Raw genomic sequence first — 19,146 nt, 5'->3', positions numbered from 1 at the left:
ATTAATTTGCTGCAACAGTTAGCTGAAAACAGAAAGTCTCTGAGGAAAAATTACAATTATCTTTAGACACTGTTCATCACCTAGGTCATAATCTAAGCACTAAAGGAATCTAGCTATCTCCAAAAAGAATTAAATTAATCCAAGAATTTCCTAGGCCCACAGCTAAGCGACAGCTTCGTGGATTCCAAGGTCTGCCTGGCTAATGTAGGCTATGGGTTCCTAATTCTTCTCTATCAGCTTCCCCACTCTATGAACTTACTAAAAATTCAGCCCCTGAACCCCTTCTTTGGGAAGATAAGAAGAGCAGGCCGTCCTAAGACTTAAATAAGGGCTGCAAGAGCTACCTGCCCTATGGCTATCAAACTGTTCAAAGCCTTTCACCTTATTTGTGCATGAACAAGATAACCAAGCCCTGGGAATGCTCATGGGAGACCACAGCAATAAACACAGGCCTATTGCCTATTATAGCATAGAACTCAATTCAGCTGTTTGTGCCTAGCCCAACTGCCTTAGGCTACAGGCTACAGCTGCAAAGTTAACAGAAGCCTCAGAAGCCTAGGAAATGATATTTACTTACAAACTCCACATGCTGTCCAAAGTCTTCTTAATTCTGAATTGACTAAGCATTTCTCTGCAAGCAGTCTAACCTCTTATGAGAGCCTTCTGCTTTCATCACCTAATGTGTTTCTTAAACGTTGCAGTGTTCTTAATTCTGCTTCATTACTACCCTGCCTGATCAGAGTGAATCCCATGACTGTGAGATAATAACATCCCATCTCATGACACCAATTTATGAGATGCCCCTTTGACTAATCCTCATCTAATTTTGTTCGTTGATAGGTCATACTGCAAAAATGAAAATGGAAATCTCCCAGCTGGCTCTGCTGTTACTACTCGACATGAACTACTTGAGAGGGGAAACCTCCCACAAGCTAAATCAGCCCAACAAGCAGAGCTCCATGCCCTTACCAGAGAATGCCAATTATCAGAAGGACAAATTGTTAATATTTATACTGACAGCTGATGTGCCTTTGGGGTCATCTATGATTTGGGGATGTCATGGAAATAAAGGGGCTTTCTTACATCCACCGAGACTCCAATCAAAAATGGACAACACATGGACTTCCCTGGTGGCGCAGTGGTTAAGAATCCGCCTGCCAATGCAGGGGACACGGGTTCGAGCTCTGCTCCGGGAAGATCCCACCTGCCGCAGAGCAACAAAGCCCCTGTGCCACAACTACTGAAGCCCGTGTGCCTAGAGCCCGTGCTCCACAACAAGAGAAGCCACCGACTGCAATGAGAAGCCCGCGCACCACAACGAAGAGTAACCCCCCGCTCACGGCAACTAGAGAAAGCCCGCGCGCAGTAGCGAAGACCTAACTCAGCCAAAAATAAATAAATAAATAAATAAAGTTTTTTAAAAAGGGCAACACGTAAATGACCTTCTTACTACCATTCTCTTACTTTCTGAAACTGTATCAGAACTGAGGCTCACACCAAACGGACTGAACCTGGCTATCAGGGAAATGCCCTGGCTGACCTTCCTGCACAGACAGCAGCAACGGAATCTAGCCTGCGGCACATGTGGATAAAGTCCATTCTGCTTCTGCAAAAGCTGACCGCTTGCTGCCACACTTTTGCCATCCTGATGTCGTTGCAACATGGCAACAATCTGCTCCTGAATCAGAGAAACCACAATGGGCAGATAATGGTTGCAAATTAAATGACTAGTTGGGGCTATGGAAACCCAAGATGGCCGCTTGGTTTTTCCGGCTCCCTGGCAAACCCCATCTTTCAGTTTTCACATTCCTTTACCCACCACGGTGCAATTAAGATGACTCATTATGAATAAACATGAGTGAGGACAATTCTGTAAAACTATGAAAACAGTTTACCACAAAGGTCTGACCTGTCAGGTCTGCATCCTGGGAAAACTATTTTTGTTTCCAGAGGCTTCAAACCTCATCCCTCTGGACCCTTTGAGCACCTGCAACTGGACTTCATTCAATTGCACCTCGAATGAGTTATCAATACGTTCTTGTTATTTTATGTATGTTTTCTGGCTGGCTTGAAGTCTTCCTTTGCCACCCGGCTAACGCCCTCACAGTGGCAAAGAAACTGTTAGAAAACGTGTCTCCCATTTGGGTATACCTTCCACAACCTCCAGTAATTAGGGAACCCACTTCACTGGGTAAATCATACAAGCCTTAACAAAAACATTGCAAAACTTGCTGAAACTACTGGTCTCCCTTGGCCTAAGGTACTGCCTCTTGGTCTTGCTGACTGTTTGCAGTACTCCTTTTAGGAAACAAACTCACTCCACATGAGCTACTGGTTTACAACTTTTTGATCCCTTGTTATCACATGCTAATATGACTACCTACTGTAAGTCTTTAATGTCTTATGCTAAAGCCTATTATCAATAGGTTAAAAAAGCTTTCCCAGATCCCAATTCAAAGGATCCTGTTGGTCACAGTCTGAAGCCTGGTGATCGGGTATTCTGGAAATGTCATCAACCCTTGAGCCCCATTGGAATGGATCTTACCAAGTGCTTCTGACCACAGACACTACTATGAAACTAGAAGGCATTAAAACTTGGGTACACATTTCACAGCTGAAGAAGGCTCCATCTGACATCTGGTCCTGTACGAACACTAGAAACCTCCAAATCAAACTGACTAGGAAGAGAAGTAGCCAACATCCAAGTAGACTGCTTCCACCCAAGATGCTGGGTCAAGACTTCATGCTTTAGCTAAACATGAAACACTTTCTTCTTCTCTTTCTTTCCTTTACTCTGGCATTGGCCTGGGAAGATAATGCCTCATCTGTATCTCCCAAGCCACTGCTAAGAGAGGTAACCTTTCAAACTGCAGGATTTCTTATCAAATACTCCAATTTATCTGTGATGCTAGAGACCCCCTGGTCCTCCCTGTGACCAATTGTTCTTCTATTCCCAATGTCACCATAAACTATAAAAAAGGAAGGAAGGGAGGGAGGGAAGAACAGACGAACTACATTCAAACTCCGTTGGAAGTCACTTACAGAGTCCCCCGGCTTTTATAGCCAGAACATCCATTGCCTTGTTTTAACCTTTCTCCAATTATAACTGTACTTTCCCAATTAGACACAAATGCCTACATAAATCATGGTACATTTGTACCCCACATTCTTATGATTATATCTAAATTGGATCTGCCCCCAATCATGAAAAGATCTCACCAGCAGCACCCATCTTTGCAAGGAATTTAGGACTTTTTTTTTTTTTTTTTTAATTTCAGGCTAGGAGATTTACTTTCCAAATGCACTGAAAACCTAACTGACCCATGGCTTGGAAGAGGCAAATCCAACCATCCCTGGGAATGAACCCATTAACAGTACCAGCTTAGTGGGAATAGATTGTGCCCTGACAGGATTTATCTTTGTCTATGGTGGTTATCATTCTCCTTGGACCTATTTATGCCTAGATGGCTGGCACATAACTGAGCAATGCCTCTTAGGTGATCTAACTGCATTCCTAACTGTCCACAAAGTGAGACACCTCACTGGTCAACTCTCCTGAATTTATATCAACAAGTTAGAAGGGACCTAACAGGAGGCATTCATGATTCAGGATTTGCTTCCTTTGGCAGGTCCCTACTTCCCTGGTTAGGAGTGAGTACAAATGAGGTTATGATCAGGAACCTCTCCTTAATTCTTGAAGATATTACAGAATCTGCTGCAAAAGCAATAGTTGTCCAACAAAAATCCTCAACTCTCTGGCCAAACTTGTTCTTGGTAATGGGATAGCCCTTGATTATCTTTTAGCTGAGCAAGAAGGTGCCTGTGCTGTGGCCAACACCACCTGCTGCACCTGGATTAACACTTCTGAGGAAGCTAAAACTCAGTTATGTAAGATCACTGAACAAGCCACTTGGCTTAAGAAAGTGACTCCTTCAACAGGGTCTTTCTTTGACTTATTTGAATTTGAGTGGTTTTGGTCTTGGGGACCATGGCTCCAAAATGCACTGCAGATATTAAGAATTTTCCTGCTTATAATAACCACAATAGTCTCCCTGGTATGCTGTATTCTCTCAAAAGCTTTAAGTGCATGTTTGCAGCCCCTAACCACCAAACAAATGATCTCCCTAAGACTGGAACATCAGAAAGGAATGAAGAGAATGACCAGCTTAAAAAACGTGAACCTGAAGTCATGACCTGTGAATACCACACAAAGGATCAGTAAAAACTGCAAGAACTTCAGAGCAGTAGCTGGCAATGGCACTAATGCCTTAAATTTTGATCATACCTCTCAGGCTGAGAGTCATGATCAAAAGGGGGGAACTGTTAAAAACAGGACAACAGGCCCATAATGGAGTCACTTACAGTAAGCCCCACATCACCAAACCAAGACAATACTTAATTTAATTACAGTTTTGGCCTCTCCCAAGAATGGAACCTTAAACCAGTCAATCAGAAATCACTTGGTCAGCACTACTGAGGTAAGCTGCCCCACAGACCCACAACTGTCCCCTAAAGGAAGGTTACCTTTGACACAACCAATCTGCTTCTTTCTTCTGCTCCCTTCTGCCTAGCAGTATGAACACTGAATAGGTCCACAGGAAAAGTCAGACTAAATTCTTCAGATACGAAAATTAGGGAAAGCCAGAAAACTTACTACTAAAAAAAAGTAATTGTAAAAATCAATGAAAGGGTCAATGAGTATTATTTTAAGTTAATAAAAAAATATTGTTAAGTTATAGTATTTCTAAAGAAAAGAGAGACAGGACAAAATCACTTAACTCTAAGAAAAAGGAATAGAAAAATGCCCGAATCTCTGTCATGTTACTAGAAAACAAACTATACCATGTAAAAAGACTAAGACGATAAACTAAAGTGAAATAGATCCAGCCAAGCTTTACTAACAGAACAAATCTTGGCATAAACTTAGATCAATTTAATAACAACTTAGTAAAGCAGCAAAACAAAGATAAAGATAATAAGCAGTACAATAGAAAGCAGACTGTGATAGACACATAGCAAGGTAATTATACAGCTCCACTTGCCAGGGTTACTCCTCATTTACACCTGTTGCCCTGGTATAATTACTAATAGCACCCTCTTTCACTCTCAAAAGTATTCCAGTTTGGATGATGAACTATATGGTCATCTTATTTATAATAACAATATAAGGCAGATGGAGTTAATGTTATAGTAAAGGTACCATTTTATTTAATTCATTTGTGAAATGGGAATAAATAGGTTCTGTACCCACCCGAACTGAGAGACCTTTTACAATATGAAACAATATGTGAAGCGTGCTAAACTCTCAAAAAAAAAAAAGAATTACATAAATGCAATGCCATACTGTGATCCTAAAAATGCCCAGGAAAGGAGGGGGAGGAAACAGCAGGACTGGCAGTCCAGTCGGGCTGGAACTGAAGGAGTACACATGCAGGTCCTGATGCACACTCCCACGCCTCTGCCCCCCTCCAGCCTGTAACACTATTTAATACGAAACTCTTTGTAAGGTAAATTAAAAATTAATGGAACAGGAATGGGAAATGGTATTTTTTAATGATTATTATTTGGTATAACTAAGAAAAGCAGATATAATTTGGAAGAAGGGGCTAAAATATGTACCAGTTGAAGCAGGGGTTGTGGTAATTCCCAGAAAGAGGCAAAAGGTCCTGGGTTGAATGTTTCATGGCCATAAAATAACTCAGAAGTTTTTGGCTCTTTATAGACAGAACTCATAACCATAGACTATTCATTCCCAGTTAAGCCAGTTGCGTTTAAGAACATTTATTTGCCATTTGAAACACATCTTTCTACAAAAACTGTTGTGGTATTTAAGTTCCTACAACAAAAGCCTAATATTTAATCTATATATAACTGAACTATATAGTACCAATGGTACTCTCGAATGACCCGTGACTAAGGAATCATCAAGAAGAGATTGAAGAGGTAGAAGTGAGACAGTCTGGATGGTAAGAAAAGAGGAAGTCTTCTGGTTACTACAGTGGTTGCTTTGAAGGAGGCGGAGGTATATGAATTGAAATACTCTAGGAGAATTAGTTCCTATCAAATATCTATAAAGAGAAAGATAACAACAGCAGGTGGTAAATGAATTGGAAAAGAAAGAGATAAAGGAGGAAGTCTAGTAAATAGGTACTATAATTGTCAAGGGAAGACATAAGAGCCCAGGTACTCAATTAAATAAATGCTGAGGCAGAATAGAAAATTTAGAACTTAAGAAATATTCTAGTTATGCTTATATAACTATAAAATGAGATATTTTCTTAAGATACATCCCATTAATTTATACAGTGGTTCTTAACATTCTAGGCTACAGAACCATCTTACTTTAACAAAAGCAAAGAATCTTCTACCCAGAAAAATACACATATAGCCCTGCTTTATAGTAACTGCAAGTCCATGACCTCTTTAAGGTGGAACTTGGCCAATGTGAAATCGCAAAGTACAGGGGCAGGAAAAAATGTCTTTTGCAAGACCATCACAGTAGCCAAATATAATGCCTGAGATTATAAAAACTGTTACAAAAGTATAGTGCAAAAACAGCTGTTAAAATTTATTAAAGTACGAAGCAGGCATCAGAATCATGGAAGGACTTGTTAAGACAGATTTCTGGGCCCCACCCCCAAGTTTCTGATTCAGTAGGGCTGGGAGGGGGCCTGAAAATTTGCAGTTCTAACAAGTTGCTGCTTGTCCCAGAAGCACACTTTGATTTATTCCTTAGAGCAATCTTTCAAAACTATACCAACTTCTTTTTCATCCACTTCTCTCCCTTGAGGCCCAAAGATTTGGCTGCAGTAATCCACTCTGTCTTACGGGTTCACTGCCTTTCTTTCCTCATTCTGTAAGCTAAATGCAAACAAAGTATTGAATGGAAGAGTGCCCCAACCTTATTTCTGCCTTACTTCCAAAACATGTATACAGCCTCCACATTATTTTGAATAGCTCCAGCCATAGTTAAGAAGATGCAAACAGAGAAGAGGTAATAAGCAAAGTGACTAACAGATATTAGGTTCTTAACAGATTTTGATGTGCTGTAGAGTATCAAAATACTGTACGCAAACCCCAGGAGATGACTTCCTCCTAGGTAAGAGAAGGATGTTTCTTTTCTTTTCTTTTTTTTTTTTTAACTTTGGCTGCGTTGGGTCTTCGTTGCTATGCGCGGGCTTTCTCTAGCTGCGGTGAGTGGGGTCTACTCTTCGTGCTCAGGTTTCTCATTGCAGTGGCTTCTCTTGTTGCAGAGCACGGGCTCTAGGCACGCAGGTTTCAGTAGTTGTGGCTTGTAGGCTCTAGAGCGCAGGCTCAGTAGTTGTGGTACACGGGCTTAGTTGCTCCGCGGCCTGTGGGATCTTCCCAGACCAGGGCTCGAACCTGTGTCCCCTGCGCACTGGCAGGTGGATTCTTAACCACTGCACCACCGGGGAAGCCTGAGAAGGATGTTTCTTGAACAGACTCCTATTTAAAGGTGTTCAAAATCATTACTTCTTTTATGAGCTCTACAGATCAATAATTAGACACATTCCAAATAAAAATAATTTAAAAATTAAATTTTTTAATTTAGAATTTGCAGCTAAAATAAAAAATCATAGGCAAATGTACAAAAAAAGGTATTTTTCAAACAAAGGAAATAAAGTGTAGATTTTAATCATTTCTTCTCTCATCAAAATGATATCTAAATTTTCTGCCTCAGTCATTCCCTACCTTTTTTTCTAAATTAGTATAAATGAGTGTGACCTTTCCTCCATTCTTACAATATCATTTCTTCTAGATATCACAGTATCAGAGCTAATTTCAGTCATGAAAGGCAGTGGTCATCATAAGAATATCAGTAATTGATGTGCTGTATAGTAGAGACCTGTATACAATGAATGTGGAAATTAGAGAAGAATATTAACATGATCAGTGTTTCTGGAAATTGCTTTTTTGAAACATTGTCACAGTTGTTCGTTCTTATAAAAATGGAATGAAGCCTATGTGTCTAATAATAGACCTTGCTCTACAATTCATTACAGCAGTGGTCTCCAAATTCGGTTGCCCAGACCCCATAGGGATGTACAATCTAACCCACTTTAGAGGGAGAAAACATTAGAACTTCCATTTATATTTAATTTTATCTCATTTTTAATTTATATTTTCATGAACATTTAAAAAAGACATAACACTGGTATAACAGAATGTATATATAATAAAAATATTTTTATATACACATACTACTTACATACAGCTATTTATTTATAAATTGTATCAGGGAGGGCATAATGATGGAGATTAATGATATATATATATTTTTTGTTTGTTTTTAAGTTTGTTTTATTTAACATAAATGAATATATGTCTTACATATTGTTCTTTTATTTGCTGTCTTTCTCATCAATATACCTTGGACTTCATTCCAGGTCAGTACATAGAGGTCAATCTTGTTCTGCTATTGTATAGGTGCACTATAATTTATTTAACCACATACTGATGATGGAAATATAGCTCCTTTACAGTTATTTTCACATGTCTCAAGACTTAAAATTTTGCTCTATGTAGTTTTACATAGAGAACAGAAATTTTATAGGATACCTAGAAATAGAATTTCTAGGTCAATGTATTTCAACATATTAAATTTGCTAAATACTACTAAATTGTTCACTAAATGGGCTGTTCCACTTTATTATATTATTAATAATACAGTAACATTTATTTTCTGTAATTAATATTTTAATATCCACGTGATTAAAATCAGCATTTCAGTGTTGCTTTATTTAAACTTCCCTGAATAATTGTGTTAGGTCATACTTTTATAAATGTACTGGCCTAATGATATATATTAACATAGAAAAGCAACACAGACTAGAAATCAAGAACATGGGTTCAGTCTGTTCTATCATTTATAAGCTGGTGACCCTGGGCATTTGCCTCATCTCTCTAAGCCTATTCCTTATCAGCAAATAGATAATTATGGTATATTCTTAGTTCACAGGGTTGCTATGAGGAGTCCATTCCACAGTGTATGCAAAGTGCTTACAGTGTGGAACAAACGGTAAATGCTAAATAAATATTTTCTGTTATTTTAGTATATAAATCCATAAATAGAAGTTTGAGAAGTCCTCCAGTAACAAAACTAAATTAATTCAGCATTTCCCAGTTTTGGCCATCTAACCCTTTTTTCTATGGAATAACTATTAACATTCTCTGCTATTCTAGTTGTATGCTTATTGGTATTATTTTCCAGAAAGAATTAAAGCCTGTTTTTATGGCATCAAGTTTTTAACTAATTGAACTATGAAACTATGAAAATTTCAGTATACAGGAAAATACCTCAATAATTATAATTTAACAGCAAGAATTCTTTAGCACCTACTCTCTTCACCTTACCTTTGCCCTGCCTGTCCTTTCAGGTGAATGCCAAGTGATCCTTCAGTCAAATAAGTTGTACCGGTACATTTGTGCATGTAAAGTACTACTCAGTAGATAATTTTAATCAAATTTAACATGCTTTAAAATGTTAGACATATCCTAATACAAAGATAAACATGAAAAGTCTTATTGTGGGTCACTTCCAAAGCAAAGCCTTTTGAAGGAAGTTATATAACTTTACTGCTTTTATACTTTATAATTCCATGGCTTGAAAATTTCCCATCAAATCTCTCTAGCAGAGTACAAAAACAAACCATGGTAAGCAGCCTTTAAAATGGCTCATTGGAAGAGTTCTAAAAGGTAAATAAAATGAGATAACAAGACAGAAATAAAGAAAGAAAGAAAGAAAGAAAGAAAATAAAATGAAATGGCTCATAATGATCCCCACATCCTCTTATTTGTGCTCCTGTGTAACTGCCTCCCCTTGAGTATCAGCTGGACCTAGCAACTCACTTCCAATGAACAGAATATGGCAAAAAGTGATGAAACATCACTCCCAAGATGAGGTTACAAAAAGACTTTGACTTCCATGTTGTCCTTTCCCTCTCTCTCTCTCTCCCCCTCCCCCCATGCTCCCCCCACCCCCTTCAGCCCCTCTCACTCAGGGAAGAACACTGCCCTATGGACAGGGGCATATGGCAGGGGACCGACATCTGCAAGCAGCAACCAGTGAGGACCTGTGAAGCCAACAACCACATGAGTAGGCCTTCAAGTGGATCCTCCCCAAATCAGGCCTTGAGATGACTGCAATACCAGCTGACATCTTAACCGCAGCTACTGAGAGGCCCAGAACCAGAAGAACCCACTAAGCTGCTCCTGGATTTCGAACCCACGGAAACCATGAGATGATAAAACCGTGAGTGGCTTAGTAAAACACTAAGTTGGGAAGAATTTGTTACACAATAATAGATAACTAATACCTAAGTTGAAATTTTAACTTAGAAAACTTCAGTAAAGAACAGATGCAGTTATTCCTTTAGAAACAATACTCCATGTAATTCAAAACTCAGTGATCCTTTTTTAAAATGTATTTTCTGGGGGCTTCCCTGGTGGCGCAGTGGTTGAGAGTCTGCCTGCCAATGCAGGGGACACGGGTTCTTGCCCAGGTCCGGGAAGATCCCACATGCCGCGGAGCGGCTGGGCCCGTGAGCCATGGCCGCTGAGCCTGCGCATCCGGAGCCTGTGCTCCGCAACAGGAGAGGCCACAACAGTGAGAGGCCCGCGTACCACCAAAAAAAAAAAAAAAAAAAAAAGTATTTTCTACTATTTTTTTCTAACCCTACTTTTGTCTGTTTTCTTAAGTGACTCTCCTTGTTTCAGACAGATTCATCTGTGTGGTTAAAACTAAGTTTTCTGAGAAGTGTACAGAGAAATGATGACAAAGGTGTTTTTCAGGCAGAATAGCTAATATAAGAAAAACAAATACCAGGTACAACCAGATTTTTCACATAAGTTGGCCTTAAAGTTGGTTTTATATACATATGTATACAAAACCAACTGATAACAAACGCTCTAAAACTATTTGGAATCACATAAATGAACAGGAAGAATGGATAAAAAGGAAGAAAAAGGAGAAAAAGGAGAAGAAACCTTTTAAAATATAAAAGAAAAAGGGGGAAAAAAAAAAAACAGAAAACAAAGTTCATACACACTAGGAACTATAATAAAACTTCCAGTCACGAAGTAGGCAATAACAATGTCAATTCTCACTGCCTCCTACTGCTGTGCTCAGGGCCACAAAACCATTCAATACTCTCATTTAAATTATTTGCTAATCAAGTACCTACACTGTCCAAAATATCTTCAATATTGACAGAACAGGCAAACTTAACTGTAATCCACAACTCAATCTAAGCAGGTCACAAATTCAGCATACATTGACATCTAATCTTATAGATCTTGCGTCAGAAGACAATGACCTAGAGAGCAAAAGCTGCATATCCTGTTCCTAATCTGAAACACCCCTAGTCCTCCAATTTCAATTGTAGAATAGCTCTGGAAAATTGCCAGATATTTATTCTCTTACTTGTCCAAGCACTGCAAACAGTACACACTTTGTTACCTTCTTAATGAGGCCTACCATGACCATCCTATTTAAAATTACAGCCATCCATTATCTACCTGTCCTGATCCCCTGCTTATTTAGTTTTTTGTTTGGTCTTGTTTTGTTTAGTCTTGTTTTGTTTAGTCTTGTTTAGTTTTGTTTTGTTTAGTCACAAGCCCCATGAGAATGTTAGCCTAAGGGCTTGAAGATTTATATGAGATTTTGTCTGTTTTTTTCCTGATATGTTTCAAGATCTATTTGAGTATCTGGCATGGAATAGATCCTCAAATATTAGCTCAATATCAAATGAATGAATAAACTAGAAAAGTAAATGTTTTCTCATATGACCAAAAACAATAGGTACTAAAGAGAAAAAACTTAAGCTTCCAACCAGCATTTTCAAATGCTAAATATTTTGCTAAATTTTTTAAAAAGCAATATTTCCATTCAAAAATCACAAGAAATTAAGTATTTTTAAATTTCTAAGGTTTCCTATTAAATTCATGAAGTTTCCTAATGATGGCTACTAGAGACCTATAACAGTATTAATATTCACTTCTTTAAAAAAGAGACACTTTAACAAGAAATACAAATCAAGATGTAGCAATAATGAACTGAAGGCACCAAACTGGTCCAAGAACTACAGAATTAAAAACCCACTCTCTTAAAGCCTGCAACACACTATAGTCTCTAAGATCAGTCCTGTCCAATATAAATAGTGATCTACATATGTGATTAAAAATTTCCTAGGAGTCACATTAAAAAGTAAAAAGAAACAAGTGAAATTAATTTTATATTATATTTCATGTAACCCAGTATGCCCATAATATAATCATTTCCAACATGTAATCAATATTTCAATATTTATGTATATCTTCAAAATTTGAAGTGCATTTTACACATATAACACACCTCAATTTTAAGTGCTCAACAGACAAATATAGCTAGTAGCTACCATACTGTACAATGGATTTCTAGATTTTGGGGGGTACTAATAAAATATAGAAGCATACTATATTTGCTTGTAAATATTCATATAAAAAGAAATACAGAGAGAAAGATATCTTCTGTTTTTAAACATTAAAGTTCACCTATTATACTGATAGAATTCTAAGTTCTTTTAACATAAGTTTTACTTTTTAACATAAAGTTATTATTTTTTTATTACAAAATATTTGGAATTCCACTAAAATTTAAAAGACTCAATAAGAATTCCATTGAAGTATAAATTATACAGCCATGCGTGCTTACTTTGTTTGGCACAGTGATAATGATAATATTTCACACATTTGAACATTTACTATCTGATGATGAGGTAAAAAGATTAAAATAACTTGTAATTCTAGGAATTATTATGCAATCAAATACATTCAAATAGGCTGTCAAATATCTGCATAAGCTTACTTATACCTCTCTGTCTATATATTATACACAATTGCAACAGATCCTTCTCTTGAAGGTATTTTTAATAATTAAAAAATATGAATTTTTGCTATTTTTTCCATATTTAAATATTTTTTTAAATTGTGATATAATAAGAAATATATTTGGTCTTTATCCCTGGTTCCTAGCACAGAGCTCTTAAAAGTCTTGGAATTTCCTCAGTGATAGAGTGTCCTTTCCTCCTTTAATCACCCCTGAGTTCATGCTAATGAGATGACTAAGGGTGGGGCCCCTAGATAGCCTCAGGATGGGGCTGATCACCAGAAAGACCAAGTGATCAGAGAATTGGAAATTTCAGTCCCAGCTACCTGACCTCTGGGAAAACTGAGCTCTGTAAAAACTCTTGAACTTAGAGATTCAGAGAGCTTCTAGGTTGGTGAATATATCAAGGTGTGGGAGGTGCTGGGAGGGCAGCATGCCCAGAGAGGGCATGGAAGCTCCATGCACCTTCTACCATACCTTGTCCTATACATATACAGCACTTGGCTGTTCCAGAGTTATATCCTTTTTAATAAACCAGTAAACATAAGTAAAGTGTTCTCCTGAGTTCTGTGAGCCATTCCAGCAAATTTTCTTTTTTTTTTTACTGAAGTACAGTTGATGTACAATATTATATAAGTTACAGGTGTACAATATGGTGATTTGCAATTTGTAAAGGTTATACTCTATTTATAGTTAGTATGAAATATTGGCTATATTCCCTGTGTTGTACAGTAGCTTATTTATTTTATATACAATAGCTTGTACCTCTTAATCTCCTACCCCTATATTGCCCCTCCCCTCTTCCCTCTCCCCACTGGTAACCACTAGTGTTTTCTCTATATCTGTTGAGTCTGCTTCTTTTTTGTATTATTCACTAGTTTATTTTTTAGATTCCACATATAAGTGCTACCAAACAGTATTTTTCTTTCTCTGTCTGGCTTATTTCACTTAGCCTAAGACCCCTCCAAGTCTATCCATGTTGCTGCAAATTGCAAAATTTCATTCTTTTTATGGCCGAGTAGTATTCCACTGTATTTATGTACCACATCTTCTTTACCCACTCATCTGCTGATGGATGCTTAGGTTGCTTCCATATCTTGGCAATTGTAAACAATGCTGCTATGAACACTGGGGTGCATGTACCTTTCTGAATTCGTGTTTTTTTGTTTTTTTCAGATACATACCCAGCAAATGTTCAAACCTGAGGAAGGAGCTATGGGAACCCCAGATTTATCGCCAGTCAGTCAGAAATTCAAAAACATAACCAGAGACTTGTGACTGGGATCTGAGGTGAGGGCAGTATTATGAGACTGAGCCCTTTAACTTGTGGGATCAGGGAGAGAGCATCAGAATTGAATTGAATTGTTGGAAATGCAGTTGGTGCTGGAAAACTGAAGAACAGGTTGGTGTCAAAAAACACCCCAGGGGCTCCCCTGGTGGCGCAGTGGTTGGGAGTCCGCCTGCCGATGCAGGGGACGCGGGTTCGTGCCCCGGTCCGGGAAGATCCCACATGCCGCGGAGCGGCTGGGCCCGTGAGCCATGGCCGCTGAGCCTGCGCGTCTGGAGCCTGTGCTCCGCAACGGGAGAGGCCACAACAGTGAGAGGCCCGCGTATCGCAAAAAAAAAAAAAAAAAAAAAAAAAAAAAACACCCCAGAGTAGTAATATTTATAATTTGATATATCAATTAATAACAAAAGTAATTTTATTATGTAGATTTTTAATATACAGAATCTAGCCTTATTCTAGGCTCAGAATTAACCAATCTTAATAAGTTAATTTGTAACTTCTGAAATGTGGCTACGTAAAACTATTCCAGCTTTAAAAAGTGAAAGTGCACACCGATCTTTTCAAACATTTTATAATACTAAAACTCTTCAAATTAACCATATCCGCCTGCCAATGCAGGGGACACGGGTTCGAGCCCTGGTCCAGGAAGATCCCACATGTGGCGGAGCAACTAAACCCGTGCACCACAACTACTGAGCCTGCGCTCTAGAGCCCACAAGCCACAACTACTGAAGCCTGTGTGCCTAGAGCCCGTGCTCCACAACAAGAGAAGCCACAGCAATGAGAAGCCCCCACGCTGCAACCAAGAGTAGCCCCCACTCGCCACAACTACAGAAAGCCTGCGTTCAGCAACAAAGACCCACCACAGCCAAAAAAAATAAATTGAATTATATAAAAAAAAATAATCCCTCTGAATTAATTTATTTCTTAACCTAAAACAATGCTAAGCAATGATTAGTTCCTCAGAAATCCAAAATCAAAGGAAAACTTAGCACCATCAGTGTAATAACTTAAAATTATAACCTTTCAACACAGTACAAGAATTAGTGTTGTAAATTATCTCCAATTGGATTGATGGACAGAATTATGAAACTGCACAGAGTGCTCATCTACTAAAGACTACACTCTGAGTTGACATGAAATTTGATCAAACTAATACTGTAAATGACTAAGAAAACGTACAGCAATTTCAGGAAATCTATTTAGTCTAGAGAATAATTTCCTCTACAAAGAGTATCAAATATATGAACATAAAATTCTACTGACTCCATAATTCATATGGATAGTAATAATTTATGGAGTAAATGGAATTTATGTTAGAATATTTGATAATCAAAATCTTAAGCAACTATATTAGCAACTAAGTAAACAATTTAGACAATCTTGGAAGGATTAGAAAGAACAATTCATCACTAATAATTCAGAGTATTACTTCTAAAAAGTAGTTTTAGAGCTTTATTTTATTGTGTGTATGTGTGTGTCTGTACTGGAAGAAAGAGAAGGAATGGATGATGATGTTGAGAGAATGAATTACTCAGTATAATAAACTGACCCTCAATAAATGACAACTACTTTGTTATATTCCAGTAAGTAAAACTCCTAATAATCATCAACTTCATTTCATTTACTCTACTTTACGACCAACAGAATACATTTACATACTTCAAATACTTTTTAAGTTGGAAACAATATAAAATAGGACTTATCCTGTCATCTGCAGCTCCAAAAATGAAAGAAATAAATTTGACTACTTTGAACTGAAAGCCATGATTTTGGTATTAATAGAACTGAACTCTAATTAAAATGATTTAACCACAATGAGAAGAGATTATCTCAGTAAGCATGAATCAGCTGATGCAGAGATAGTAAAAAAAAAAAAAAGACTAAAGATTTAATATCTGATCTAATAAGTACTAAGAAATCACTGTTAAATTTCTTAGCTAGGGCTTCCCTGGTGGCACAGTGGTTGAGAATCTGCCTGCTAATGCAGGGAACACGGGTTCGAGCCCTGGTCTGGGAGGATCCCACATGCCGCGGAGCAACTAGGCCCGTGAGCCGCAACTACTGAGCCTGCGCATCTGGAGCCTGTGCTCCGCAACAAGAGAGGCCGCGATAGTGAGAGGCCAGCGCACCGTGATGAAGAGTGGCCCCCACTTGCCACAACTAGAGAAAGCCCTCACACAGAAACAAAGACCCAACACAGCAAAAATAAATTAATAAACTCCTACCCCCAACATCTTCTTTAAAAAAAAAAAAAATTCTTAGCTAGAGAAAGACACTCTCAAAGTGATATGCATGATGATTAGAGAGGAAAAATTTAGAAGTAATAATCTAGGCATAAGATAATAAATACCTAGATTAAAATGGAATAAGTAAATAACTAAAACAGGTAAATGAAAAAGGAAGAAAAAGGAATAAATTCTAAGAACACAAAATTTTATTTATAGCAGGGCTTGGCACACTACAGTCTGATGCCTGTCTTTGCAAACAAAGTTTTATTGGAACACAGCCATGACCATTAGTTCATATACTGTCTATGGCTGCTTGGCACTACAATGGGAGAGTTAAGTAGATCCAACAGAGATCATGCAGCTCACACAAATCTAAACTATTTACTAGCTGGCCTATATTCATTTCCTATGGCTGCTGTAACAAAGTACCATAAACTGAGTGGCTTAAAATAACAGAAATTTATTCTTTCACAGGTCTGGAGGCTATAAATCTAAATAAAGTGTCAGCAGGGCCATGCTCTCTGAAAGGCTCTAAGGGAGAATCTGTTTCATGCCTTTCTCTTGGCTTTTGGTGTCACCAGCAATCCTTGTCATTCCTTGACTTGTAGCTGCATAACTCCAATCTCTGCATCCACTGTCACATGATCATCTTCTCCCCTGTGTCTGTCTGTCCACATGGTGTTCTCCTCTCTTACAAGGACACCAGTCATATTGGATTAAGAGCCCATGTTACTCCAATATACACTCCTCTTAAATAACTACATCTGAAATGAACCTATTTCCAAATAAGGTCACATTACGAGGTACTGGGGGTTAGGACTTCAAAATATTTTTTTGGGGGGGGAACATATTTCAACCCATAATTTGGCCCCTTAGAGAAAAAGTCTGCCAACTCCTAATTTAAAAGAGTAAGAACTGGTACATCCTTAGTGGCACAGCAGTTAAGAATCCACCTGACAACGCAGGGGACACAGTTCAAGCCCTGGTCCAGGAAGATACCACATGCCACACAGCAACGAAGTCCATGCACCACAACTACTAAGCCTGCGCTCTAGAGCCCGTGAGCCACGAGCCACAATTACTGAGCCCATGTGCCACAACTACTGAAGCCCGTGCACCTAGAGTCCGTGCTCCGCAACAACAGAAGCCACCGCAATGAGAAGCCCGCGCACTGCAATGAAGAGTAGCCCCGCTCGCCACAACTAGAGAAAGCCTGCACATAGCAACAAAGACCCAACGCAGCCAAAAATTAAAAATAAATAAATAAACTTTAAAAAAATTAAATAAAAGAGTAAAAACTGAGGAGAAGTAGGTCCAAAATTGCCATTGAACAGTGAGGGATTTCAAAGAGAAGATCTGGGATTTTGCTCTAGATAAACTAAGCTGAAAACAAAAGAGCCCTCAGAAGATGTCAGGCAGAGGGCTTCCCTGGTGGCGCAGTGGTTGAGAGTCCACCTGCCGATGCAGGGGACACGGGTTCATGCCCCGGTCCGGGAGGATCCCACATGCCACGGAGCGGCTGGGCCCGTGAGCCATGGCTGCTGAGCCTGCGCGTCCGGAACCTGTGCTCCGCAATGGAAGAGGCCACAACAGTGAGAGGCCCGCGTACGGAAAAAAAAAAAAAAAAAAAAGATGTCAGGCAGAAAGCAATATATGTAGGTCAGAATCTGGACTGGCTTAGAGATGGAGGAATCAGGAGTAACCTAAAAATGGATGAGCATTCTCAAGGTAAATGTTTTATACAGCAGGTCAAAAATCGATCTTTAGAGAATGTTTTTATTACATAACAATGTGATTAGATAAAAATGGGATAAGAGGATGTCACTGTTATACAACATTAGATAATAATGTAGAAAATAGAGTAATTTAGTATTATGTAAACTAAAAGAGAAGCATCTCAACAGTGACAAATACAACAAAAAGGGTGAAAAGAACTAAAAAATGACCGGGGAATTTGGTTAGAATGAGACCATAGTCAAATAAAGAAAACAACCTCTAAGAAGAAAACTAAAAGGGACACTAGAGACAGGGGTAAGATGAGAATGCTTAAGAAATAAAGTACTATTTATTTGTACGGTGAGTACAGCAGATTAGGACATTGGTGACCCCCAGTAAACCACATCTCCAGGTATTCATATCTTTGTATAATCCCTTCCCACACAGACTCTGAGCTCAGCCAAATAACTTGCTTTAAGCCAATTTGATATTAACAGGCATTGGCAAGCAGGGGCATGATAAGCACTTTCACATGGGAACTTGTTTTCTTAGAACACTGCCACCTGGAAGCTGGCTGCCATGCTGTAAGGAAGCTTGAGCTAGACTCCTGAATGATGAGAGACTGGATGGAGAGAGACTCTGATGGAAAAGAGGTCATCTGAGATATTCCAGCCCAGCAGAGCTGGCAACTGAATGCAACGGCCACAGTGACCTCGGGCCATAACTACGGGAACAGGAAAAGTGCTCAGCAAAGCCCAGTCAACCCAGAGGATCAGGAGAAATAACAAAATGTTGTTGTTTTAGGCCACTAAATTTTGTGGTGGTTTGTAAAGCAGCAATAGATAACTGACATAGTCAGAATAGGATATATGTTTGAGAAACCCAAGTACACAAGACAGGGAATTCTTATAAAACTGAGAAGACTTGTATAGATGTGAAAAAAAAGAAAAAAGAAAAACCATGTAAATACAAAGGGTAAAATTAAAATGTAAAGAGAAAAACTAAAGATGATGAAGATGAAGGAG

At 38.5% G+C, this 19,146-nt stretch overlaps 1 protein-coding gene across 2 annotated transcripts in view; it reads right to left on the bottom strand.

Annotated features, from left to right (window-relative positions):
* The window catches only part of STIM2 (stromal interaction molecule 2), a 172,024-nt gene that overhangs the window by 87,800 nt on the left and 65,078 nt on the right, over positions 1 to 19,146 (bottom strand). The window lies entirely within an intron of this gene.

Source organism: Mesoplodon mirus, assembly GCF_964341445.2.
Source record: "Mesoplodon mirus genome assembly, chromosome: 2".
In the NCBI taxonomy this organism is placed as follows: domain Eukaryota; kingdom Metazoa; phylum Chordata; class Mammalia; order Artiodactyla; family Ziphiidae; genus Mesoplodon; species Mesoplodon mirus.
This window is presented reverse-complemented; position numbering and strand designations above follow the sequence as displayed.